Below are 25,833 nucleotides of genomic sequence, written 5' to 3' on the forward strand. Positions count from 1 at the left end.
TACACTTGAGTATGTGGGCATACTATAGGATATGATGTGTTGAATTAATCAGAACCTTGGACAGTGCTGTCTATTTCACCACCATAGATAGTAGGCTACTTGGAGAGTGCTGTCTATTTCACCACCACAGATAGCAGGCTACTAGGAGAGTGCTGTCCACTTCACTACCATAGATAGTAGGCTACTTGGAGAGTGCTGTCCATTTCACCACCATAGATAGTAGGCTACTAGGAGAGTGCTGTCCACTTCACTACCATAGATAGTAGGCTACTTGGACAGTGCTGTCTATTTCACCACCAAAGATAGCAGGCTACTTGGAGAGTGCTGTCTATTTCACCACCACAGATAGTAGGCTACTAGGAGAGTGCTGTCCATTTCACCAGCATAGATAGTAGGCTACTTGGACAGTGCTGTCTATTTCACCACCATAGATCGTAGGCTACTTGGAGAGTGCTGTCCACTTCACTACCCTAGATAGTAGGCTACTTGGAGAGTGCTGTCCATTTCACCACCATAGATAGTAGGCTACTTGGAGAGTGCTGTCCATTTCACCACCATAGATAGTAGGCTACTTGGAGAGTGCAGTTCATTTCACCAGCATAGATAGTAGGCTAGTAGGAGAATGCTGTCCACTTCACTACCATAGATAGTAGGCTACTTGGAGAGTGCTGTCCACTTCACTCCCATAGATAGTAGGCTACTTGGAGAGTGCTTTCCACTTCACCAGCATAGATAGTAGGCTACTTGGAGAGTGCTGTCCATTTCACCAGCATAGATAGTAGGGTACTTGGAGAGTGCTGTCCATTTCACCAGCATAGATAGTAGGGTACTTGGAGAGTGCTGTCCATTTCACCACCATAGATAGTAGGCTACTTGGAGAGTGCTGTCCATTTCACCACCATAGATAGTAGGCTACTTGGAGAGTGCTGTCCATTTCACCACCATAGATAGTAGGCTACTTGGAGAGTGCTGTCCATTTCACCACCATAGATAGTAGGCTACTTGGAGAGTGCTGTCCATTTCACCACCATAGATAGTAGGCTACTTGGAGAGTGCTGTCCATTTCACCACCATAGATAGTAGGCTACTTGGAGAGTGCTGTCCATTTCACCACCATAGATAGTAGGCTACTTGGAGAGTGCAGTTCATTTCACCAGCATAGATAGTAGGCTAGTAGGAGAATGCTGTCCACTTCACTACCATAGATAGTAGGCTACTTGGAGAGTGCTGTCCACTTCACTCCCATAGATAGTAGGCTACTTGGAGAGTGCTTTCCACTTCACCAGCATAGATAGTAGGCTACTTGGAGAGTGCTGTCAATTTCACCAGCATAGATAGTAGGCTACTTGGAGAGTGCTGTCCATTTCACCACCACAGATAGTAGGGTACTTGGAGAGTGCTGTCAATTTCACCAGCATAGATAGTAGGCTACTTGGAGAGTGCTGTCCATTTCACCACCACAGATAGTAGGGTACTTGGAGAGTGCTGTCAATTTCACCAGCATAGATAGTAGGCTACTAGGAGAGTGCTGTCCATTTCACCAGCATAGATAGTAGGCTACTAGGAGAGTGCTGTCCATTTCACCACCACAGATAGTAGGCTACTAGGAGAGTGCTGTCCATTTCACCAGCATAGATAGTAGGCTAGTAGGAGAGTGCTGTCCATTTCACCAGCATAGATAGTAGGCTACTAGGAGAGTGCTGTCCATTTCACCAGCATAGATAGTAGGCTAGTAGGAGAGTGCTGTCCATTTCACCAGCATAGATAGTAGGCTACATGGAGAGTGCTGTTTATTTCACCACCACAGATAGTAGGCTACTAGGAGAGTGCTGTCCATTTCACCAGCATAGATAGTAGGCTACTTGGAGAGTGCTGTCTATTTCACCACCAAAGATAGTAGGCTACTAGGAGAGTGCTGTCCACTTCACCACCACAGATAGTAGGGTACTTGGAGAGTGCTGTCAATTTCACCAGCATAGATAGTAGGCTACTTGGAGAGTGCTGTCAATTTCACCACCACAGATAGTAGGGTACTTGGAGAGTGCTGTCAATTTCACCAGCATAGATAGTAGGCTACTTGGAGAGTGCTGTCAATTTCACCACCACAGATAGTAGGGTACTTGGAGAGTGCTGTCAATTTCACCAGCATAGATAGTAGGCTACTTGGAGAGTGCTGTCCATTTCACCACCACAGATAGTAGGGTACTTGGAGAGTGCTGTCCATTTCACCCTCATAGATAGTAGGCTACTTGGAGAGTGCTGTCAATTTCACCACCATAGATAGTAGACTACTTGGAGAGTGCTGTCCATTTCACCACCATAGATGGTAGGCTAGTTGTAGAGTGCTGTCCACTTCACTACAATAGATAGTAGGTTACTTGGAGAGTGCTGTCCACTTCACTACCATAGATAGTAGGCTACTTGGAGAGTGCTGTCCACTTCACCACCATAGATCGTAGGCTACTTGGAGAGTGCTGTCCACTTCACTACCCTAGATAGTAGGCTACTTGGAGAGTGCTGTCCATTTCACCACCATAGATAGTAGGCTACTTGGAGAGTGCTGTCCATTTCACCACCATAGATAGTAGGCTACTTGGAGAGTGCTGTCCATTTCACCAGCATAGATAGTAGGCTACTTGGAGAGTGCTGTCCACTTCACTACCATAGATAGTAGGCTACTTGGAGAGTGCTGTCCACTTCACTCCCATAGATAGTAGGCTACTTGGAGAGTGCTTTCCACTTCACCAGCATAGATAGTAGGCTACTTGGAGAGTGCTGTCCATTTCACCAGCATAGATAGTAGGGTACTTGGAGAGTGCTGTCAATTTCACCAGCATAGATAGTAGGCTACTTGGAGAGTGCTGTCCAGTTCACCAGCATAGATAGTAGGCTACTTGGAGAGTGCTGTCTATTTCACCACCAAAGATAGTAGGCTACTAGGAGAGTGCTGTCCATTTCACCACCACAGATAGTAGTCTACTAGGAGAGTGCTGTTTATTTCACCACCACAGATAGTAGTCTACTAGGAGAGTGCTGTCCATTTCACCAGCATAGATAGTAGGCTACTAGGAGAGTGCTGTCCAGTTCACCAGCATAGATAGTAGGCTACTAGGAGAGTGCTGTCCAGTTCACCAGCATAGATAGTAGGCTACTTGGAGAGTGCTGTCTATTTCACCACCAAAGATAGTAGGCTACTAGGAGAGTGCTGTCTATTTCACCAGCATAGATAGTAGGCTACTAGGAGAGTGCTGTCCATTTCACCACCATAGATAGTAGGCTACTAGGAGAGTGCTGTCCAGTTCACCAGCATAGATAGTAGGCTACTAGGAGAGTGCTGTCCAGTTCACCAGCATAGATAGTAGGCTACTAGGAGAGTGCTGTCCAGTTCACCAGCATAGATAGTAGGCTACTAGGAGAGTGCTGTCCATTTCACCAGCATAGACAGTAGGCTACTAGGAGAGTGCTGTCCAGTTCACCAGCATAGATAGTAGGCTACTAGGAGAGTGCTGTCCATTTCACCAGCATAGATAGTAGGCTACTAGGAGAGTGCTGTCCAGTTCACCAGCATAGATAGTAGGCTACTAGGAGAGTGCTGTCCATTTCACCACCACAGATAGTAGGCTACTAGGAGAGTGCTGTCCAGTTCACCAGCATAGATAGTAGGCTACTAGGAGAGTGCTGTCCATTTCACCAGCATAGATAGTAGGCTACTAGGAGAGTGCTGTCCAGTTCACCAGCATAGATAGTAGGCTACTAGGAGAGTGCTGTCCATTTCACCAGCATAGACAGTAGGCTACTAGGAGAGTGCTGTCCAGTTCACCAGCATAGATAGTAGGCTACTAGGAGAGTGCTGTCCATTTCACCAGCATAGATAGTAGGCTACTAGGAGAGTGCTGTCCAGTTCACCAGCATAGATAGTAGGCTACTAGGAGAGTGCTGTCCATTTCACCACCACAGATAGTAGGCTACTAGGAGAGTGCTGTCCAGTTCACCAGCATAGATAGTAGGCTACTAGGAGAGTGCTGTCCATTTCACCAGCATAGATAGTAGGCTACTAGGAGAGTGCTGTCCAGTTCACCAGCATAGATAGTAGGCTACTAGGAGAGTGCTGTCCATTTCACCAGCATAGATAGTAGGCTACTAGGAGAGTGCTGTCCATTTCACCAGCATAGATAGTAGGCTACTAGGAGAGTGCTGTCCATTTCACCAGCATAGATAGTAGGCTACTAGGAGAGTGCTGTCCATTTCACCAGCATAGACAGTAGGCTACTAGGAGAGTGCTTTCCACTTCACCAGCATAGATAGTAGTCTACTTGGAGAGTGCTGTCCATTTCACCAGCATAGATAGTAGGGTACTTGGAGAGTGCTGTCAATTTCACCAGCATAGATAGTAGGCTACTTGGAGAGTGCTGTCAATTTCACCACCACAGATAGTAGTCTACTAGGAGAGTGCTGTTTATTTCACCACCACAGATAGTAGTCTACTAGGAGAGTGCTGTTTATTTCACCACCACAGATAGTAGTCTACTAGGAGAGTGCTGTCCATTTCACCACCACAGATAGTAGTCTACTAGGAGAGTGCTGTTTATTTCACCACCACAGATAGTAGTCTACTAGGAGAGTGCTGTCCATTTCACCAGCATAGATAGTAGGCTACTAGGAGAGTGCTGTCCAGTTCACCAGCATAGATAGTAGGCTACTTGGAGAGTGCTGTCCATTTCACCAGCATAGATAGTAGGCTACTAGGAGAGTGCTGTCCATTTCACCACCAAAGATTATAGGCTACTAGGAGAGTGCTGTTTATTTCACCAGCATAGATAGTAGGCTACTAGGAGAGTGCTGTCCACTTCACTACCATAGATAGTAGGCTACTAGGAGAGTGCTGTTTATTTCACCACCATAGATAGTAGGCTACTAGGAGAGTGCTGTCCACTTCACTACCATAGATAGTAGGCTACTAGGAGAGTGCTGTTTATTTCACCACCACAGATAGTAGGCTACTAGGAGAGTGCTGTCCATTTCACCAGCATAGATAGTAGGCTACTAGGAGAGTGCTGTCCAGTTCACCAGCATAGATAGTAGGCTACTAGGAGAGTGCTGTCCATTTCACCAGCATAGATAGTAGGCTACTAGGAGAGTGCTGTTTATTTCACCACCATAGATAGTAGGCTACTAGGAGAGTGCTGTCCAGTTCACCAGCATAGATAGTAGGCTACTTGGAGAGTGCTGTCCATTTCACCAGCATAGATAGTAGGCTACTAGGAGAGTGCTGTCCAGTTCACCAGCATAGATAGTAGGCTACTTGGAGAGTGCTGTCCACTTCACCAGCATAGATAGTAGGCTACTAGGAGAGTGCTGTCCATTTCACCACCACAGATAGTAGGCTACTAGGAGAGTGCTGTCCAGTTCACCAGCATAGATAGTAGGCTACTAGGAGAGTGCTGTCCATTTCACCACCACAGATAGTAGGCTACTAGGAGAGTGCTGTCCAGTTCACCAGCATAGATAGTAGGCTACTAGGAGAGTGCTGTCCATTTCACCACCACAGATAGTAGGCTACTAGGAGAGTGCTGTCCAGTTCACCAGCATAGATAGTAGGCTACTAGGAGAGTGCTGTCCAGTTCACCAGCATAGATAGTAGGCTACTAGGAGAGTGCTGTCCATTTCACCAGCATAGATAGTAGGCTACATGGAGAGTGCTGTTTATTTCACTACCACAGATAGTAGGGTACTTGGAGAGTGCTGTTTATTTCACTACCACAGATAGTAGGGTACTTGGAGAGTGCTGTTTATTTCACTACCACAGATAGTAGGGTACTTGGAGAGTGCTGTTTATTTCACTACCACAGATAGTAGGGTACTTGGATAGTGCTGTCTATTTCACCAGCATAGATAGTAGGCTACTAGGAGAGTGCTGTCCATTTCACCAGCATAGATAGTAGGCTACTTGGAGAGTGCTGTCCATTTCACCAGCATAGATAGTAGGGTACTTGGATAGTGCTGTCTATTTCACCAGCATAGATAGTAGGCTACTAGGAGAGTGCTGTCCATTTCACCAGCATAGATAGTAGGCTACTAGGATAGTGCTGTCCATTTCACCACCACAGATAGTAGGCTACTAGGAGAGTGCTGTCCATTTCACCACCATAGATAGTAGGCTACTTGGAGAGTGCTGTCCATTTCACCAGCATAGATAGTAGGCTACTTGGAGAGTGCTGTCCATTTCACCCTCATAGATAGTAGGCTACTTGGAGAGTGCTGTCAATTTCACCAGCATAGATAGTAGGCTACTTGGAGAGTGCTGTCCATTTCACCAGCATAGATAGTAGGCTACTTGGAGAGTGCTGTCCATTTCACCCTCATAGATAGTAGGCTACTTGGAGAGTGCTGTCAATTTCACCAGCATAGATAGTAGACTACTTGGAGAGTGCTGTCCACTTCACTACCATAGATAGTAGGCTACTTGGAGAGTGCTGTCCACTTCACTACCATAGATAGTAGGCTACTAGGAGAGTGCTGTCCACTTCACCACCATAGATAGTAGGCTACTTGGAGAGTGCTGTCCATTTCACCAGCATAGATTGTAGGCTACTTGGAGAGTGCTGTCAATTTCACCACCATAGATAGTAGGGTACTTGGAGAGTGTTGTCTATTTCACCACCACAGATAGTAGTCTACTAGGAGAGTGCTGTCCATTTCACCACCACAGATAGTAGGGTACTTGGAGAGTGCTGTCAATTTCACCACCACAGATAGAGGGTACTTGGAGAGTGCTGTCAATTTCACCAGCATAGATAGCAGGCTACTTGGAGAGTGCTGTCCATTTCACCAGCATAGATAGCAGGCTACTTGGAGAGTGCTGTCCATTTCACCCTCATAGATAGTAGGCTACTTGGAGAGTGCTGTCAATTTCACCACCATAGATAGTAGACTACTTGGAGAGTGCTGTCCATTTCACCACCATAGATGGTAGGCTAGTTGTAGAGTGCTGTCCACTTCACTACAATAGATAGTAGGTTACTTGGAGAGTGCTGTCCACTTCACTACCATAGATAGTAGGCTACTTGGAGAGTGCTGTCCACTTCACCACCATAGATCGTAGGCTACTTGGAGAGTGCTGTCCACTTCACTACCCTAGATAGTAGGCTACTTGGAGAGTGCTGTCCATTTCACCACCATAGATAGTAGGCTACTTGAAGAGTGCTGTCCATTTCACCACCATAGATAGTAGGCTACTTGGAGAGTGCTGTCCATTTCACCAGCATAGATAGTAGGCTACTTGGAGAGTGCTGTCCACTTCACTACCATAGATAGTAGGCTACTTGGAGAGTGCTGTCCACTTCACTCCCATAGATAGTAGGCTACTTGGAGAGTGCTTTCCACTTCACCAGCATAGATAGTAGGCTACTTGGAGAGTGCTGTCCATTTCACCAGCATAGATAGTAGGCTACTTGGAGAGTGCTGTCAATTTCACCACCATAGATAGTAGGGTACTTGGAGAGTGTTGTCCATTTCACCACCATAGATAGTAGGCTACTAGGAGAGTGCTGTCCATTTCACCAGCATAGATAGTAGGCTACTTGGAGAGTGCTGTCCATTTCACCACCATAGATAGTAGGCTACTAGGAGAGTGCTGTCCATTTCACCACCATAGATAGTTGGCTACTTGGGGAGTGTTGTCTATTTCACCACCATAGATAGTAGGCTACTAGGAGAGTGTTGTCCATTTCACCAGCATAGATAGTAGGCTACTAGGAGAGTGCTGTCCATTTCACCACCATAGATAGTAGGCTACTAGGAGAGTGCTGTCCATTTCACCACCATAGATAGTTGGCTACTTGGGGAGTGTTGTCTATTTCACCACCATAGATAGTAGGCTACTTGGGGAGTGTTGTCCATTTCACCACCATAGATAGTAGGCTACTTGGAGAGTGCTGTCCATTTCACCAGCATAAATAGTAGGCTACTAGGAGAGTGCTGTCCATTTCACCACCATAGATAGTAGGCTACTTGGAGAGTGCTGTCCACTTCACTACCATAGATAGTAGGGTACTTGGCTGTTTACTTAGGTTGCTGCGATGCTACGTTGTGTTTGTCAGATTTTTTCTCATGTGTTCCGGTACCTAAGAGCCCCCCGGTCAATCCCCCTCTTGCATTCACAATATGTTCTGCGACCTCCCGATTTACAAATGAAGCACTGCCTAAGACCCTTAAGCCCTGTCGGAGTGGTACCAGGAAAATAACCTCTCCCTTAATGTCAACAAAACGAAGGAGCTGATCGTGGATTTCAAGATAGAGCAGAGGAAGCACGCCCACATCTACATCGACGAGGAGGGAGTGGAGAAGGTGAAAAGCTTAAAGTTCCTCAGCGTACACATCACTGACAATCTGAAATTCTCCACCCACACAGACAGTGTGGGGAAGAAGGCGCAACAGTGCCTATTCAACCAGGAGGCTGAAGAAATTTGGCTTGGCCTCTAAGACCCTCACAAACTTCTACAGATGCACCATTGAGAACATGCTGTCGGGCTGTATCACCACCTGGTATGGCAATTGCACCGTTCAAAAGTTTGCGGTCACTTAGAAATGTCCTTGTTTTTGAAAGAAAAGCTATTTTTTTTGTCCATTAAAACAACATCAAATTGATCAGAAATACAGTGTAGACATTGTTAATGTTGTAAATGACTATTGTAGCTGGAAACAGCTGATTTTTTTATGGAATATCTACATAGGCGTAAAAAGGCCCATTATCAGCAACCATCACTCCTGTGTTCCAATGGCACGTTGTGTTAGCTAATCCAAGTTTATCATTTTAAAAGGCTAATTGATCATTAGAAATCCCTTTTGCAATTATGTTAGCACAGCTGAAAATGGTGGTGCTGATAAAAGAAGCAATAAAACTGGCCTACTTTAGACTAGTTGAGTATCTGGAGCATCACCATTTGTGGGTTTGATTACAGGTTCAAAGTGGCCAGAAACAAAGAACTTTCTTCTGAAACTCGTCAGTCTATTCTTGTTCTGAGAAATGAATGCTATTCCATGTGAGAAATTGCCAAGAAACTGAAGATCTCGTACAACGCTGTGTACCACTCCCTTCACAGAACAGTGCAAACTGGCTCTAACCAGAATAGAAAGAGGAGTGGGAGACCCCGGTGCAAAACTGAGCAAGAGGACAAGTACATTACAGTGTCTAGTTTGAGAAACAAACGCCTCACAAGTCCTCAACTGACAGCTTCATTAAATAGTACCCACAAAACACCAGTCTCAACGTCAACAGTGAAGAGGCGACTCCGGGATGCTGGCCTTCTAGACAGAGTTGAAAAGAAAAAGCCATATCTCAGACTGGCCAATAAAAAGAAAGGATTAAGATGGGCAAAAGAACACAGACACTGGACAGAGGTACTCGCCTAGATGGCCAGCATCCCGGAGTCGCCTCTTCACTGTTGACGTTGACACAATTTCTCACATGGAATTGCCTTAATTAAACATTGCATTGCCCTTCAAACTCGCTCTGGTGTTTTGTGCTTATTCTCATTGGCCATCTTAGTTTTACAATAACATTGTGGCTTTATTTATATATATTTGGATTTTGGTACTTTCAGCAAGCTATAGACTTCGGCTGGCAACAACTGCAGGCTAGCTAGCAATGTGTGTGTGCTTCAATATGAAAAACTAAATTTACATCATGTCATCCTTGCTGATTATGTGATTTAGTTGTTAATCAGTTCATCATAAAATCCTGAAAATAATAATATGACATAGTGGCAACTGTTATATTAGATTGGCTTGTCAAACTTAAGTAACGTTAGCGACCTGAAGTAACGTTAGTGACCTGAAGTAACGTTAACCCATCTTGCAAAAGAGGGAATCCGGTTAGCTCTATTCCTATCTGCAGTGTTAGAAACACTGCAACTCACTGAATAAGGCAATGTTCTCTTCCATATCAGTAGAGGTACATTTGACATTTTGATTTGAAAGGTGGTAGAACCTTCAGCTTTTAACAGTTCTGTTTTATTTTATATAAAAGGAGATAGCATACCTTTGTCAATGAAGCAGCCCCTCAATGACTATTTCAAGGGCCTGGTGACAAGAACTGATTTTTTGAGTGGATAAATAAGTCTAGCCCCTCTGTCAACACAACGGGTATCAGATGTTTCGTTGAAGACCTCTGAACCTCTGGAGCATCACTTGAAGAACTGGCCCCCTCTCAATGCCAACATAGATATTATATCTGCCGAATCCTAAAACACAAATCTGTCATTCAAAGGAGGTATTTCGGAATATGGGACCCGCATAACACCACAATTGCCTGTTTCTTGTGCTTGTACATGCAAGCGAAGGTGCCAATGCATTTGCCATTGCGGCCATATAAAGGGATTCTGACAGACTTTTGCCGTGGCTTGGCAAATCTTCTCAGTATGTGTGGTGCATGCAAGGCATGTGTATTAGAGCTGCCCACTTATGGTCATAAAGATATACAAACCACACCCGCAGATGCACGTCGTTGCTAATTTATGAGCCACGATCAATGAAATCCAATGGAGACAAAGTCAAGGGCAGGCTGGAATGTTCCTGATTCTGCATGAATTCCTAACTGGTACTTCGTTCGAATGTCAGCTAGCAGGGAGGTGTCTTAATCCAAACTGTGATGGAGATGCCTGGACAAACCCTTAATAAAAGTGATTGAGACAAAATGAACACCATGTGCTCACAGATATGGGAATAGTCTCTCTCTCTCACTCTCTCACTCACATGCAGTAATACACACCCTCATGCTTGCATGCATGCGCACACAGACACACACATACATACACACAAGGGACGCAAAAACACTCCATAAACAGTCACATGAAAAACAAACACTTTGGCGAGTGAGGAGGGTCTAGAGAATGCTCCTACAAGAGTCAGCCAGAATGAAATGTGTTGCGCCATGTGGAGGAAAGTGATTTAAAGTGCACTGAGGTGTGGCCGTCAGGGATATGACTGTTCTCCGGAGTTGGGGCTGGGGCTCTCAGACACTGACCTGAAGACCACACAGAGAGATGACTGTTCTCCAGGATTGAGGGAAGCTAGGGCTCTCAGACACTGACTTGAAGACCACACACAAGAGGGGATCCTCTCCATTGGCCGTCTGATGATTAAGCAAATCATAGTGTATTTTCATATGGGTTCATAAAGACACAAGCTGGGAGACCTTTAAAAGCAGGTGCAGAGAGACAGTCATCTGGAAATAAATACAGCTAAAAGGAGAAAGGGGGAATGAGGGTGAAGTCTCTCCGTTTCTCACCCATAAATGTCAGAGTAGACGTCAGAAGACCGACATTCTTTTATTATACATTTATTTATTCAAGCTCTAATGTGAGTTTATTCAAGATGTCTTCCTTGGTCCGCTGTCTCATAAAACTATTGCATTGAATTGAAAAGATTAGTCAGAAACCGTTGAATCATAAGACATTACTGTAAATCAGTGCTCAAGGTGAAGGTAAAAATTCACCCTTTGTTTTTAATGTCAACAACACTGGCTCTGTGCTGAACAGGTTTCAGCAAAGACAGGTATCATCTTCCAGAAGATAGGATTTGGGATAAAGTCTTGGCAATGATACATTTGAATAAGAGCACTTCAGAGGGCATCTGCCATGAAAGGGGCTCAAGAAACAGACAGTGTATTCACACCTATGAATTTGTCAATTGGGCTCTGTCCTGGAAGTTGGGCTCTGTCCTGGAAGTTGGAGCGTTATGTGTTCTGTAAGATCAAAGACAGTGAGGGCTGAACTCTTTAAGTCACCTTGTTTTCCATCTTGGCTGAGGTATGATGTAGAGCCACTAAATCATTGCAGGGTGTTTGTCTCTATAGACAAAGTAGCCCACAGCCGCTATAACATACCCTACTTAAATAAGCTATTTATTCTCAATGTCTCACTGCACCCTTTTTCAAACTAGCCCATTCATCCAAGAGGAACGGAAGGAGTTGAATGATAGGGGCACATTTTTTGGAGGGGACCACACCTCTTACTGTAACTGCTGGAAAATGTGAAAAGAAAGTGGAATTTAACAAGTGCCCAGATTATCCTTACCTCATCTACTACAAGTTAATTTGTACAATAGAGAACCTGGCATAAATATTAACAAACACAAATAATACATCTTAGTTTGAATTTTCACTTAGTTATGCATTGATGTTGACTTGCATGAAAGTACTGTATGTTGATTATGGATGTTATCTACAATGCCTTTGTGACACAAACCTGATGGTATTTTTTAGGACACAAATCACTACCCTTTGACCTTTACCCTCTCTGTCAGCACCAAGAGAAAAGAGGATCCCAGGGAAACATGTTGGTTTGGGCATAGTTCCTTGTTATACCCAATGTCAGAAGCTCATGGGAGCACAATAGCCACTTAGTTAGTCCACACTCAGGTGAACAAACGGATGTAAGAAACATTTATCAGAGTGGTTGTACCAAACGTTCTGTGTATCAGTACGGAACAATGTGTGGAAACTGTCACCAAACCTGTCAACCTTATCACACATATTGATTAGGTTTTCCTAAATCATGACTTACCCACATGACAAAATACTATGGTATACTATGGTATAAATACTACAGTGTTCACTGTTGCGTTTATGTGGACCAAAGTCCGCAAAAGCACTACAGCCACTATGATAGTAATTCATGTTGTGTTTTTAAGGATTGTAGTATACTGTAGTCCTTACTGTAATGTTTTTTTTAGACTGTATTATTTACTATGGCGTTTTTACAGATATTACTGTAGTATTTACTATAGTATATCTGTTTAATTATCTTTGACATACACTACCGGTCAAAAGTTTTAGAACACCTACTCATTCACGAGTTTTTCTTAATTTTTTAAATTGTAGAATAATATGAAGACATGAAAACAAGGAAATAACACATATGGAATCATGTACTAACCAAAAAAGTGTTAAACACATCAAAATATATTTTATATTTGAGATTCTTCAAAAAGACACCCTTTGCCTTGATGACAGCTTTGCACATTCTTGGCATTCTCTCAACCAGCTTCATGAGGTAGTCACCTGGAATGCATTTCAATTAACAGGTGTGCCTTCTTAAAAGTTAATTTGTGGAATTTCTTTCCTTCTTAATGTGTTTGAGCCAATCAGTTGTGTTGTGACAAGGTAGGGGGGTATACAGAAGTTAGCACTATTTGGTAAAAGTACATATTATGGAAAGAACAGCTCAAATAAACAAAGAGAAACGACAGTCCATCATTACTTTAAGACATGAATGTCAGTCAATACGGAACATTTCAAGAACTTTGAACGTTTTTTCAAGTGCAGTCGCAAAAACCATCAAGCGCCATGATGAAATTGACTCTCACGAGGACCGCCACAGGAATGGAACACCCAGAGTTACCTCTGCTGCAGAGGATAAGTTGATTAGAGTTACTAGCCTCAGAAATTGCAGCCCAAATAAATGCTTCACAGAGTTCAAGTAACAGACACATCTCAACATCAACTGTTCAGAGGAGACTGTGTGAATCAGGCCTTCATGGTTCAAATTCTGCAAAGAAACCACTACTAAAGAACACCAATAAAAAGAAGAGACTTGCTTGGGCCAAGAAACATGAGCAATGGACATTAGACCGGTGGAAATTGGTCCTTTAACTCCAAATTTGAGATTTTTGGTTCCAACCGCTGTGTCTTTGTGAGACACGGTGTGGGTGAACGGATGATCTCCGCATTTGTATTTCCCACCATAAAGCATGGAGGAGGAGATGTTATGGTGTGGGGGTGCTTTGCTGGTGACACTGTCTGTGATTTATTTAGAATTCAAGGCACACTTAACCAGCATGGCTACCACAGCATTCTGCAAGGATACGTAATCCCATATTTTCAAAATTTTCAATGACCCAAAACACCTCCAGACTGTGTAAGGGCTATTTTACCAAGAAGGAGAGTGATGGAGTGCAGCATCAGATGACCTGGCCACAATCCCCCGACCTCAACCAAATTGAGATGGTTTGGGGTGAGTCGGACCGCACAGTGAAGGAAAAGCAGCCAACAAGTGCTCAGCGTATGTAGGAACTCCTTCAAGACTGTTGTAAAAGCATTCCAGGTGAAGCTGGTTGAGAGAATGCCAAGACTGTGCAAAGCTGTCATCAAGGCAAAGGGTGGCTATTTGAAGAATGTGTTTAACACTTTTTTGGTTACTACATGATTCCAAATGTTTTATTTCATAGTGTTGATGTTTTCACTATTGTTCTGCAATCTAGCAAATAGTATAAATAAAGAAAAACCCTTTGAGTAGGTGTTCTAATACTTTGACCGGTAGTGTAGAAGTATAGGCTTTCTCCCTGAGGAAACCTACTGGAGAAACACTAAAATAGCAATTTTTCATAACCTTAATGTAGGTAGGTAGGTAGGTAGGTAGGTAGGTAGGTAGGTAGGTAGGTAGGTAGGTAGGTAGGTAGGTAGGTAGAGATAGACACATAGATAAATATTTTCTATGACCTTTAGGGAGCACAATATGGTCTATTGTTGGCATATACGTTTCTCACTAATCGGTGGCACAAATCGTGAAATGGGGCAGCGGAATTAGAAGGTTATATGCAAATGAAATACTGTAGCATGTACTAAAGTTAAAAAAAGTTAAATTTTTTGGGCATTGTAGTGTTTGACGGACATTATTGTAGTATTTACTACTGTCTTTCAAGTAAATGTGCGATTTTTTTGTTAATACATGCAAAATGGCTTAATCCTCCATGGTTGGGAGATTGCAGTAAACTGAGAATGAATTAACTGTAAATTGATGGAGACGTTTATTTAGGAGACATTTTGGCCTGGTTATATGGTGGTTGTGTTGTGTAGGAGCCATTTTGGCCTGGTTATGTGGTGGTTGTGTTGTGTAGGAGCCATTTTGGCCTGGTTATGTGGTGGTTGTGTTGTGTAGGAGCCATTTTGGCCTGGTTATGTGGTGGTTGTGTTGTGTGTTTTTATGCAAATATATTCATCAAAAAGAACACATCTATTGTTCCCCTGAGAGTGAACGATGAGCCAAAGATCGCACTGGGCACAGTCTGTTTGAATCAACGCTATTTCCACGTCATTCATTTAAAGAAAAACGTGGATTAATGTGGGAAAATTATTAGATTTGCAATGTCATCAATCTACACGTATTTCAATTTTTTTTACCCAACTTTTACCCATACCAGATAATATAAATAAAATCTAAACATTTAACTGATGTCTATTCCCTGTGGGACAGCTGTGTTAACATTTTACATTGTTCTCAACATGGAAAAGTTAAATCCTCCCCCAAAAATCCCAGGGCAGATACTGATTTGGACTCAACCAGCTGAGTGCTTTGTTCTGGAAAGGGGTTAAGGGGGAGACGGCTGCATTGAGAGATGCTGTCATAGTGGTTGGAGTCATTGCACAGTGGTCGGAGTCATTGCACTTGAATACCACCCACCAAATACCACACAGCTGGCTCCCTCCACACTGCGCTAAACTGCAGCAAGAGAGCCAGCACACCAACACATCCAGAGCGATAACAGATGGTGATATGGGAGTCGTTTTGCGAGCCCCATTGCTCCTAATCCAGCAGTGTTGTGTTGGTGGTGAACTTGTGTAACCCTTCACACTGCATCGCCTGTAGAGCTGCAGAGGAGAAGGAATGCTTAGAGTGGAGATGCTAAGTGGCTTAATCCTTTGTCTGTAGCGCTCGGATGGAATATGATATGAGTATTTGGTTCATGTCCCAGAGATCTTGGTGGTTTCCAAATATTGCTCTTTAGCAGACATTTACAGGAACAAGTGTCATCGCTGCAGGATTAGGGGTGGCAGTAGCCTTGAGGTTGTGGAGGCAGCCAGTGACCGGAAGGTTGCCAGTTCAAAACCCAGGGTTGATAGGGTAAATCAAGCGGGTGTGAGCAGTCAACCAGAGGTTTGCTGGCATCAGAAGTGTTGTACCTTTTAGCAAGGCACTTAACCCCTAACATGCTGCAGGCACTCTGCTCTGTTGATAAACCTCTGTTGCTTTTGTGTGTGTGTTGACAGCAAATAAACACATTTCCTTTTCGATTAACAATAAAGTTCTATTCTATCCAGGATTCTCTGATGTATAATCTAAAGATAGTTCCTTGAAAGATCTACATACTGTCATGCAAGTAAATGTGTGATTTTTTGTTAATGTATTCAAAATTCCTAAATCCTCCATGGTTAGGAGAATGGAAAAAAGCTGAGAATGAAAATTGTAAATTGATGGAGACATTTCTTTAGGAGCCATTTTGGCCTGGTTATATGGTGTTTGTGTTGTGTAGGAGCCATTTTGGCATGGTTTTGTGGTGGTTGTGTTGAAGCAATTTTGGCCTGGTTGTGTTATGCAGGAGCCATTTGGCCTTGTTGTGTATTGGTTGTGTTGTGTGGGAGCCATTTTGGCCTTGTTGTGTGGTGGTTGTGATGTGAAAGAGCCATTTTGGTCTGGTTATGTGGTGGTTTTGATGTGAAGGAGCCATTTTGGCATGGCTGTGTTGTGGTCGTGTTGTGTAGGAGCCATTTTGGCCTGGTTGTGTGGTGGTTGTGTTGTGTAGGAGTCATTTTGGCCTGGTTGTGTGGTGGCTGTGTTGTGTTTGAGCCATTTTGGCCTGGTTATGTGTTGGTTGTGTTGTGTAGGAGCCATTTTGGCCTGGTTGTGTGGTGGTTGTGTTGTGTAGAAGTAATTTTGGCCTGGTTTTGTTGTGTAGGAGCCATTTTGGCCTGGTTGTGTAGTGGTTGTGTAGAAGCCATTTTGGCCTTGCAGTGTAGGAGCCATTGGCCTGGTTGTGCAGTGTTTGTGTTGTGTAGGAGCCAGTTTGGCCTTGTTGTGTGGTGGCTGTGATGTGTTGGAGCCATTTTGGCCTGGTTATGTGTTGGTTGTGTTTTGTAGGATCAGTTTTGGCCTGGCTGTGTGGTGGTTGTGTTGTGTAGTAGCCATTTTGGCCTGGTTGTGTGGTGGTTGTGTTCTGTAGAAGCCATTTTGGCCTGGTTATGTGGTGGTTGTGTTGTGCAGCAGCCATTTTGGCCTGGTTGTGTAGTGTTTGCATTGTCTTGGAGCCATTTTGGCTTTGTGGTGTGGTGGTTGTGATGTGTTGGAGCCATTTTGGCCTGGTTATGTGGTGGTTGTGTTGTGTAGGAGCCATTTAGGCCTTGTTGTGTTGTCTAGGAGCCATTGGCCTGGTTGTGTAGTGTTTGTGTTGTGTTGGAGCCATTTTGGCCTGGTTATGTGTTGGTTGTGTTGTGTAGGAGCCATTTTGGCCTGGTTGTGTGGTGGTTGTGTTGTGTAGGAGTCATTTGGCCTGGTTGTGTGGTGGTTGTGTTGTGTAGGAGCCATTTTGGCTTTGTGGTGTGGTGGTTGTGATGTGTTGGAGCCATTTTGGCCTGGTTATGTGGTGGTTGTGTTGTGTAGGAGCCATTTTGGCTTTGTGGTGTGGTGGTTGTGATGTGGTGGAGCCATTTTTGTCTGATTGTGTGGTGGTTGTGTTGTGTAGAAGTCATTTTGGCCTTGTTGTGTTGTGTAAGAGCCATTGGCCTGGTTGTGTGGTGGTTGTGTTGTGTAGGAGCCATTTTGGTCTGGTTGTGTGGTGGTTGTGTTGTGTAGATGTCATTTTGGCCTTGTTGTGTTGTGTAAGAGCCATTGGCATGGTTGTGTAGTGTTTGTGTTGTGTAGGAGCCATTTTGGCCTGGTTGTGTAGTGGTTGTGTAGGAGCCATTTTGGCATTGTAGTGTAGGAGCCATTGGCCTGGTTGTGCAGTGTTTGTGTTGTGTAGGAGCCAGGTTGGACTTGTTGTGTGGTGGCTGTGATGTGTTGGAGCCATTTTGGCCTGGTTATGTGGTGGTTGTGTTGTGTAGGATCCATTTTGGCCTGGCTGTCTGGTGGTTGTGTTGTGTAGGAGCCATTTTTGCCTTGTTGTGTCGTGGTTGTGTTGTGTAGGAGCCATTTTGGTCTGGTGATGTGGTGGTTGTGATGTGAAGGAGCCACTTTGGCATGGCTGTGTTGTGTAGGAGCCATTTTGGCCTTGTCGTGTCGTGGTTATGTTGTGTAGGAGCCATTGTGGCCTGGTTGTGTGGTGGTTGTGTTGTGTAGGAGCCATTTTGGCCTGGTTGTGTAGTGTTTGCGTTATGTTGGAGCCATTTTGGCTTTGTGGTGTGGTGGTTATGATTTGTTGAAGCCATTTTGGCCTGGTTATGTGGTGGTTGTGTTGTGTAGGAGCCGTTTTGCCTGGTTGTGTGGTGGTTGTGTTGTGTAGGAGCCATTTTGGCCTGGTTGTGTAGTGTTTGCGTTATGTTGGAGCCATTTTGGCTTTGTGGTGTGGTGGTTATGATTTGTTGAAGCCATTTTGGCCTGGTTATGTGGTGGTTGTGTTGTGTAGGAGCCGTTTTGCCTGGTTGTGTGGTGGTTGTGTTGTGTAGAAGCCATTTGGCCTGGTTGTGTAGAGGCTGTGTTGTGTTGGAGCCATTTTGGCCTGGTTGTGTTGTGTAGGAGCAATTTTTGCCTGGTTGTGTAGTGTTTGTGTTGTGTTTGAGCCATTTTGGCTTTGTGGTGTGGTGGTTGTGTTGTGTAGTAGCCATTTTGGCCTTGTTGTGTCGTGGTTGTGTTGTGTAGCAGCCATTTTGGCCTGGTTGTGTAGTGTTTGCGTTGTGTTTGAGCCATTTTGGCTTTGTGGTGTGGTGGTTGTGATGAGTTGGAGCCATTTTGGCCTGGTTGTGTTGTGTAGGAGCCATTTTTGCCTGGTTGTGTAGTGTTTGTGTTGTGTGGGAGCCATTTTGGCCTTGTTGTGTGGTGGTTGTGATGTGAAAGAGACATTTTTGGTCTGGTTATGTGGTGGTTTTGATGTGAAGGAGCCATTTTGGCATGGCTGTGTTGTGGTCGTGTTGTGTAGGAGCCATTTTGGCCTGGTTGTGTGGTGGTTGTGTTGTGTAGGAGTCATTTTGGCCTGGTTGTGTGGTGGTTGTGTTGTGTAGGAGCCATTTTGGCCTGGTTATGTGTTGGTTGTGTTGTGTAGGAGCCATTTTGGCCTGGTTGTGTGGTGGTTGTGTTGTGTAGAAGTCATTTTGGCCTGGTTTTGTTGTGTAGGAGCCATTTTGGCCTGGTTGTGTAGTGGTTGTGTAGGAGCCATTTTGGCCTTGCAGTGTAGGAGCCATTGGCCTGGTTGTGCAGTGTTTGTGTTGTGTAGGAGCCAGTTTGGCCTTGTTGTGTGGTGGCTGTGATGTGTTGGAGCCATTTTGGCCTGGTTATGTGTTGGTTGTGTTTTGTAGGATCAGTTTTGGCCTGGCTGTGTGGTGGTTGTGTTGTGTAGTAGCCATTTTGGCCTGGTTGTGTGGTGGTTGTGTTCTGTAGAAGCCATTTTGGCCTGGTTGTGTAGTGTTTGCGTTGTCTTGGAGCCATTTTGGCTTTGTGGTGTGGTGGTTGTGATGTGTTGGAGCCATTTTGGCCTGGTTATGTGGTGGTTGTGTTGTGTAGGAGCCATTTAGGCCGTGTTATGTTGTCTAGGAGCCATTGGCCTGGTTGTGTAGTGTTTGTGTTGTGTAGGAGCCATTTTGGCCTGGCTGTGTAGTGGTTGTGTAGGAGCCATTTTGGCCTTGCAGTGTAGGAGCCATTGGCCTGGTTGTGCAGTGTTTGTGTTGTGTAGGAGCCAGTTTGGCCTTGTTGTGTGGTGGTTGTAATGTGTTGGAGCCATTTTGGCCTGGTTATGTGTTGGTTGTGTTGTGTAGGAGCCATTTTGGCCTGGTTGTGTGGTGGTGTGTTGTGTAGGAGTAATTTTGGCCTGGTTGTGTGGTGGTTGTGTTGTGTAGGAGCCATTTTGGCCTGGTTGTGTGGTGGTTGTGTTGTGTAGGAGTCATTTGGCCTGGTTGTGTGGTGGTTGTGTTGTGTAGGAGCCATTTTGGCTTTGTGGTGTGGTGGTTGTAATGTGTTGGAGCCATTTTGGCCTGGTTGTGTGGTGGTTGTGTTGTGTAGGAGCCATTTTGGCTTTGTGGTGTGGTGGTTGTGATGTGGTGGAGCCATTTTGGTCTGGTTGTGTGGTGGTTGTGTTGTGTAGAAGTCATTTTGGCCTTGTTGTGTTGTGTAAGAGCCATTGGCCTGGTTGTGTGGTGGTTGTGTTGTGTAGGAGCCATTTTGGTCTGGTTGTGTGGTGGTTGTGTTGTGTAGAAGTCATTTTGGCCTTGTTGTGTTGTGTAAGAGCCATTGGCATGGTTGTGTAGTGTTTGTGTTGTGTAGGAGCCATTTTGGCCTGGTTGTGTAGTGGTTGTGTAGGAGCCATTTTGGCCTTGTAGTGTAGGAGCCATTGGCCTGGTTGTGCAGTGTTTGTGTTGTGTAGGAGCCAGGTTGGACTTGTTGTGTGGTGGCTGTGATGTGTTGGAGCCATTTTGGCCTGGTTATGTGGTGGTTGTGTTGTGTAGGATCCATTTTGGCCTGGCTGTCTGGTGGTTGTGTTGTGTAGGAGCCATTTTTGCCTTGTTATGTCGTGGTTGTGTTGTGTAGGAGCCATTTTGGTCTGGTGATGTGGTGGTTGTGATGTGAAGGAGCCACTTTGGCATGGCTGTGTTGTGTAGGAGCCATTTTGGCCTTGTCGTGTCGTGGTTATGTTGTGTAGGAGCCATTGTGGCCTGGTTGTGTGGTGGTTATGTTGTGTAGGAGCCATTTTGGCCTGGTTGTGTAGTGTTTGCGTTATGTTGGAGCCATTTTGGCTTTGTGGTGTGGTGGTTATGATTTGTTGGAGCCATTTTGGCCTGGTTATGTGGTAGTTGTGTTGTGTAGGAGCCGTTTTGCCTGGTTGTGTGGTGGTTGTGTTGTGTAGAAGCCATTTGGCCTGGTTGTGTAGAGGTTGTGTTGTGTTGGAGCCATTTTGGCCTGGTTGTGTTGTGTAGGAGCCATTTTTGTCTGGTTGTGTAGTGTTTGTGTTGTGTTTGAGCCATTTTGGCTTTGTGGTGTGGTGGTTGTGTTGTGTAGTAGCCATTTTGGCCTTGTTGTGTCGTGGTTGTGTTGTGTAGCAGCCATTTTGGCCTGGTTGTGTAGTGTTTGCGTTGTGTTTGAGCCATTTTGGCTTTGTGGTGTGGTGGTTGTGATGAGTTGGAGCCATTTTGGCCTGGTTATGTGGTGTTTGCGTTGTGTTGAAGCCATTTTGGCTTTGTGGTGTGGTGGTTGTGATGTGTTGGAGCCATTTTGGCCTGGTTATGTGGTGGTTGTGTTGTGTATGAGCCATTTTGGCCTGGTTGTGTGGTGGTTGTGTTGTGTAGAAGCCCTTTGGCCTGGTTGTGTTGTGTAGGAGCCATTTTGGCCGTGTTGTGTTGTGTAGGAGCCATAGGCCTGGTTGTGTAGTGGTTGTGACGTAAAGGAGCCATTTTGTCCTTGTTGTTTGGTGGTTGTGATGTGAAGGAGCCATTTTGGCATGGCTGTGTTTTGTAGGAGCCATTTTGGCCGTGTTGTGTCGTGGTTGTGTTGTGTAGGAGCCGTTTTGGCCTGGTTGTGTAGTGTTTGCGTTGTGTTGGAGCCATTTTTGCTTTGTGGTGTGGTTGTTGTGATGTGTTGGAGCCATTTTGGACTGGTTATGTGATGGTTGTGTTGTGTAGGAGCCAGTTTGGTATGGTTATGTGGTGATTATGTTGTGTAGGAGCCATTTTGGCCTGGTTGTGTGGTGGTTGTGTTGTTTAGAAGCCATTTGGATTGGTTTTGTTGTGTCTGAGCCATTTTGGCCTTGTTGTGTTGTGTAGGGGCCATCGGCCTGTTTGTGTAGTGTTTGTGTTGTGTAGGGGCCATTTTGGCCTTGTTGTGTCGTGGATGTGTTGTGTAGGAGCCAATAGGGCCTGGTTGTGGAGTGTTTGCGTTGTGTTTGAGCCATTTTGGCTTTGTGGTGTGGTGGTTGTGATGTGTTGGAGCCATTTTTGCCTGGTTATGTGGTGGTTGTGTTGTGAAGAAGCCATTTTGGCATTGCTGTGTTTTGTAGGAGCCATTTTGGCCTGGTTTTGTAGTGTTTGTGTTGTGTTGGGGAAATTTTGGCTTTGTGGTGTGGTGGTTGAGATGTGTTGGAGCCATTTTGGCCTGGTTATGTGGTGGTTGTGTTGTGTAGGAGCCATTTTGGTATGGTTATGTGGTGATTGTGTTGAGCAGGAGCCATTTTGGCCTGGTTGTGTGGTGGTTGTGTTGTGTTGAAGCCATTTGGCCTGGTTTTGTTGTGTATGAGCCATTGTTGTGTTGTGTAGGAGCCATTGGCCTGTTTGTGTAGTGTTTGTGTTGTGTTGCAGCCATTTTGGCCTGGTTGTGTGGTGGTTGTGATGTGAAGGAGCCATTTTGGTCTGGTTATGTGGTGGTTTTGATGTGAAGGAGCCATTTTGGCTTGGCTGTGTTGTGTAGGAGCCATTTTGGCCTTGTTGTGTAGTGGTTGTGTTGTGTAGGAGCCATTTTGGCCTGATTGTGTGGTGGTTGCGTTGTGTAGGAACCATTTTGGCCTGGTTGTGTAGTGTTTGTGTTGTGATGGAGCCATCTTGGCTTTGTGGTGTAGTTTTTGTGCTGTGTTGGAGCCATTTTGGCCTTGTTGTGTGGTGTTTGTGATGTAAAAGAGCCATTTTGTCCTTGTTTTTTGGTGGTTGTGATGTGAAGGAGCCATTTTGGCATGGCTGTGTGGTGTAGGAGCCATTTTGGCCTTGTTGTGTCGTGGTTGTGTGGTGTAGGAGCCATTTTGGCCTGGTTGGGTAGTGTTTGTGTTGTGTAGAAGCCATTTGGCCTGTTTTTGTTGTGTCTGAGCCATTTTGGCCTTGTTGTGTTGTGTAGGGGCCATTGGCCTGTTTGTGTAGTGTTTGTGGTGTGTAGGAGCCATTTTAGCCTGGTTGTGTGGTGGTTGTGTTGTGTAGGAGCCATTTTGGCCTTGTTGTGTCGTGGTTGTGTTGTGTAGGAGCCATTTTGGCCTGGTTGTGTAGTGTTTGCGTTGTGTTTGAGCCATTTTGGCTTTGTGGTGTGGTGGTTGTGATGTGTTGGAGCCATTTTGGCCTGGTTATGTGGTGTTTGCGTTGTGTAGGAGCCATTTTGGCCTTGTTGTGTGGTGGTTTTGATGTAAATGAGCCATTTTGTCCTTGTTGTGGGGTGTTTGTGATGTGAAGGAGCCATTTTGGCCTGGTTATGTGGTGGTTGTGTTGTGTATGAGCCATTTTGGCCTTGTTGTGTGGTAGTTGTGATGTAAAGGAGCCATTTTGTCCTTGTTGTATGGTGGTTGTGATGTGAAGGAGCCATTTTGGCCTGGTTATGTGGTGGTTGTGTTTTGTAGGAGCCATTTTGTTCTGGTTGTGTTGTGTTGGAGCCATTTTGGCCTGGTTGAGTTGTGTAGGAGCCATTTTGACCTGGTTGTGTAGTGGTTGTGTTGTGTAGGAGCCATTTTGGCCTTGTTGTGTTGTGGTTGTGATGTAAAGGAGCCATTTTGGCCTGATTGTGTGGTGGTTGTGTTGTGTAGGAACCATTTTGGCCTGGTTGTGTAGTGTTTGTGTTGTGATGGAGCCATCTTGGCTTTGTGGTGTGGTGGTTGTGATGTGTTGGAGCCATTTTGGCCTGGTTATGTGGTGGTTGTGTTGTATAGGATCCATTTTGGCATGGTTGTCTGGTGGATGTGTTGTGTGGAAGCCATTTTGGCCTGGTTGTGTTGTGTAGGAGCAATTCTGGCCTTGTTGTGTGGAAGCCATTGGCCTGGTTGTGTAGTGTTTGTGTTGTGTAGGAGCCATTTTGGCATGGTTGTGTGGTGGTTGTGATGTGAAAGACCCATTTTGGCCTGGTTATGTGGTGGTTGTGTTGTGTAGGAGCCATTTTGGCCTGGTTGTTTAGTGGTTGTGTTGTGTAGAAGCAATTTTGGCTTGGTTATGTGGTGGTTGTGTTGTGTAGGATCCATTTTGTTCTGGTTGTGTTGTGTTGGAGGCATTTTGGCCTGGTTGAGTTGTGTAGGAGCCATTTTAGCCTGGTTGTGTAGTGGTTGTGTTGTGTAGGAGCCATTTTGGCCTTGTTGTGTGGTGGTTTTGATGTAAAGGAGCCATTTTGTCCTTGTTGTGGGGTGTTTGTGATGTGAAGGAGCCATTTTGGCCTGGTTATGTGGTGGTTGTGTTGTGTTGGAGCCATTTCGTCCTGGTTATGTGGTGGTTGTGTTGTGTAGGAACAATTTTGGCCTGGTTTTGTAGTGTTTGTGTTGTGTTGTGTATGAGCCATTTTGGCCTTGTTATGTGGTAGTTGTGATGTAAAGGAGTCATTTTGTCCTGGTTATGTGGTGGTTGTGTTGTGTAGGAGCCATTTTGGCCTGGTTGAGTTGTGTAGGAGCCATTTTAGCCTGGTTGTGTAGTGGTTGTGTTGTGTAGGAGCCATTTTGGACTTGTTGTGTGGTGGTTGTGATGTAAAGGAGCCATTTTGTCCTTGTTGTGTGGTGTTTGTAATGTGAAGGAGCCATTTTGGCCTGGTTATGTGGTGGTTGTGTTGTGTTGGAGCCATTTTGGCCTGGTTATGTGGTGGTTGTGTTGTGTTGGAGCCATTTTGGCCTGGTTGTGTGGTGGTTGTGATGTGAAGGAGCCATTTTGGTCTGGTTATGTGGTGGTTTTGATGTGAAGGAGCCATTTTGGCATGGCTGTGTTGTGTAGGAGCCATTTTGGCCTTGTTGTGTAGTGGTTGTGTTGTGTAGGAGCCATTTTGGCCTTGTTGTGTAGTGGTTGTGTTGTGTAGGAGCCATTTTGGCCTGATTGTGTGGTGTTTGTGTTGTGTAGGAACCATTTTGGCCTGGTTGTGTAGTGTTTGCGTGATGTTGGAGACATTTTGGCTTTGTGGTGTGGTGGTTGTGATGTGTTGGCACCATTTTGGCCTGGTTATGTGGTGGTTGTGTTGTATAGGATCCATTTTGGCATGGTTGTGTGGTGGATGTGTTGTGTAGAAGCCATTTTGGCCTGGTTGTGTTGTGTAGGAGCAATTCTGGCCTTGTTGTGTAGAAGCCATTGGCCTGGTTGTGTAGTGTTTGTGTTGTGTAGGAGCCAGTTTGGCCTGGTTGTGTGGTGGTTGTGATGTGAGGGAGCCATTTTGGCCTGGTTATGTGGTGGTTGTGTTGTGTAGGAACCATTTTGGCCTGGTTGTTTAGTGGTTGTGTTGTGTAGAAGCCATTTTGTTCTGGTTATGTGGTGATTGTGTTGAGCAGGAGCCATTTTGGCCTGGTTGTGTGGTGGTTGTGTTGTGTAGAAGCCATTTGGCCTGGTTTTGTTGTGTCTGAGCCATTTTGGCCTTGTTGTGTTGTGTAGGGGCCATCGGCCTGTTTGTGTAGTGTTTGTGTTGTGTAGGGGCCATTTTGGCCTTGTTGTGTCGTGGATGTGTTGTGTAGGAGCCAATTTGGCCTGGTTGTGGAGTGTTTGCGTTGTGTTTGAGCCATTTTGGCTTTGTGGTGTGGTGGTTGTGTTGTGAAGAAGCCATTTTGGCATGGCTGTGTTTTGTAGGAGCCATTTTGGCCTGGTTTTGTAGTGTTTGCGTTGTGTTGGGGAATTTTGGCTTTGTGGTGTGGTGGTTGTGATGTGTTGGAGCCATTTTGGCCTGGTTATGTGGTGGTTGTGATGTGTTGGAGCCATTTTGGCCTGGTTGTGTGGTGGTTGTGTTGTGTAGAAGCCATTTGGCCAGGTTGTGTTGTGTATGAGCCATTGTTGTGTTGTGTAGGAGCCATTGGCCTGTTTGTGTAGTGTTTGTGTTTTGTTGCAGCCATTTTGGCCTTGTTGTGTGGTGGTTGTGATGTGAAGGAGCCATTTTGGTCTGGTTATGTGGTGGTTTTGATGTGAAGGAGCCATTTTGGCTTGGCTGTGTTGTGTAGGAG

The sequence above is a fragment of the Salvelinus fontinalis genome, chromosome 6 (genome assembly GCF_029448725.1).
Source record: "Salvelinus fontinalis isolate EN_2023a chromosome 6, ASM2944872v1, whole genome shotgun sequence".
NCBI classification, from domain to species: Eukaryota; Metazoa; Chordata; class Actinopteri; order Salmoniformes; family Salmonidae; genus Salvelinus; species Salvelinus fontinalis.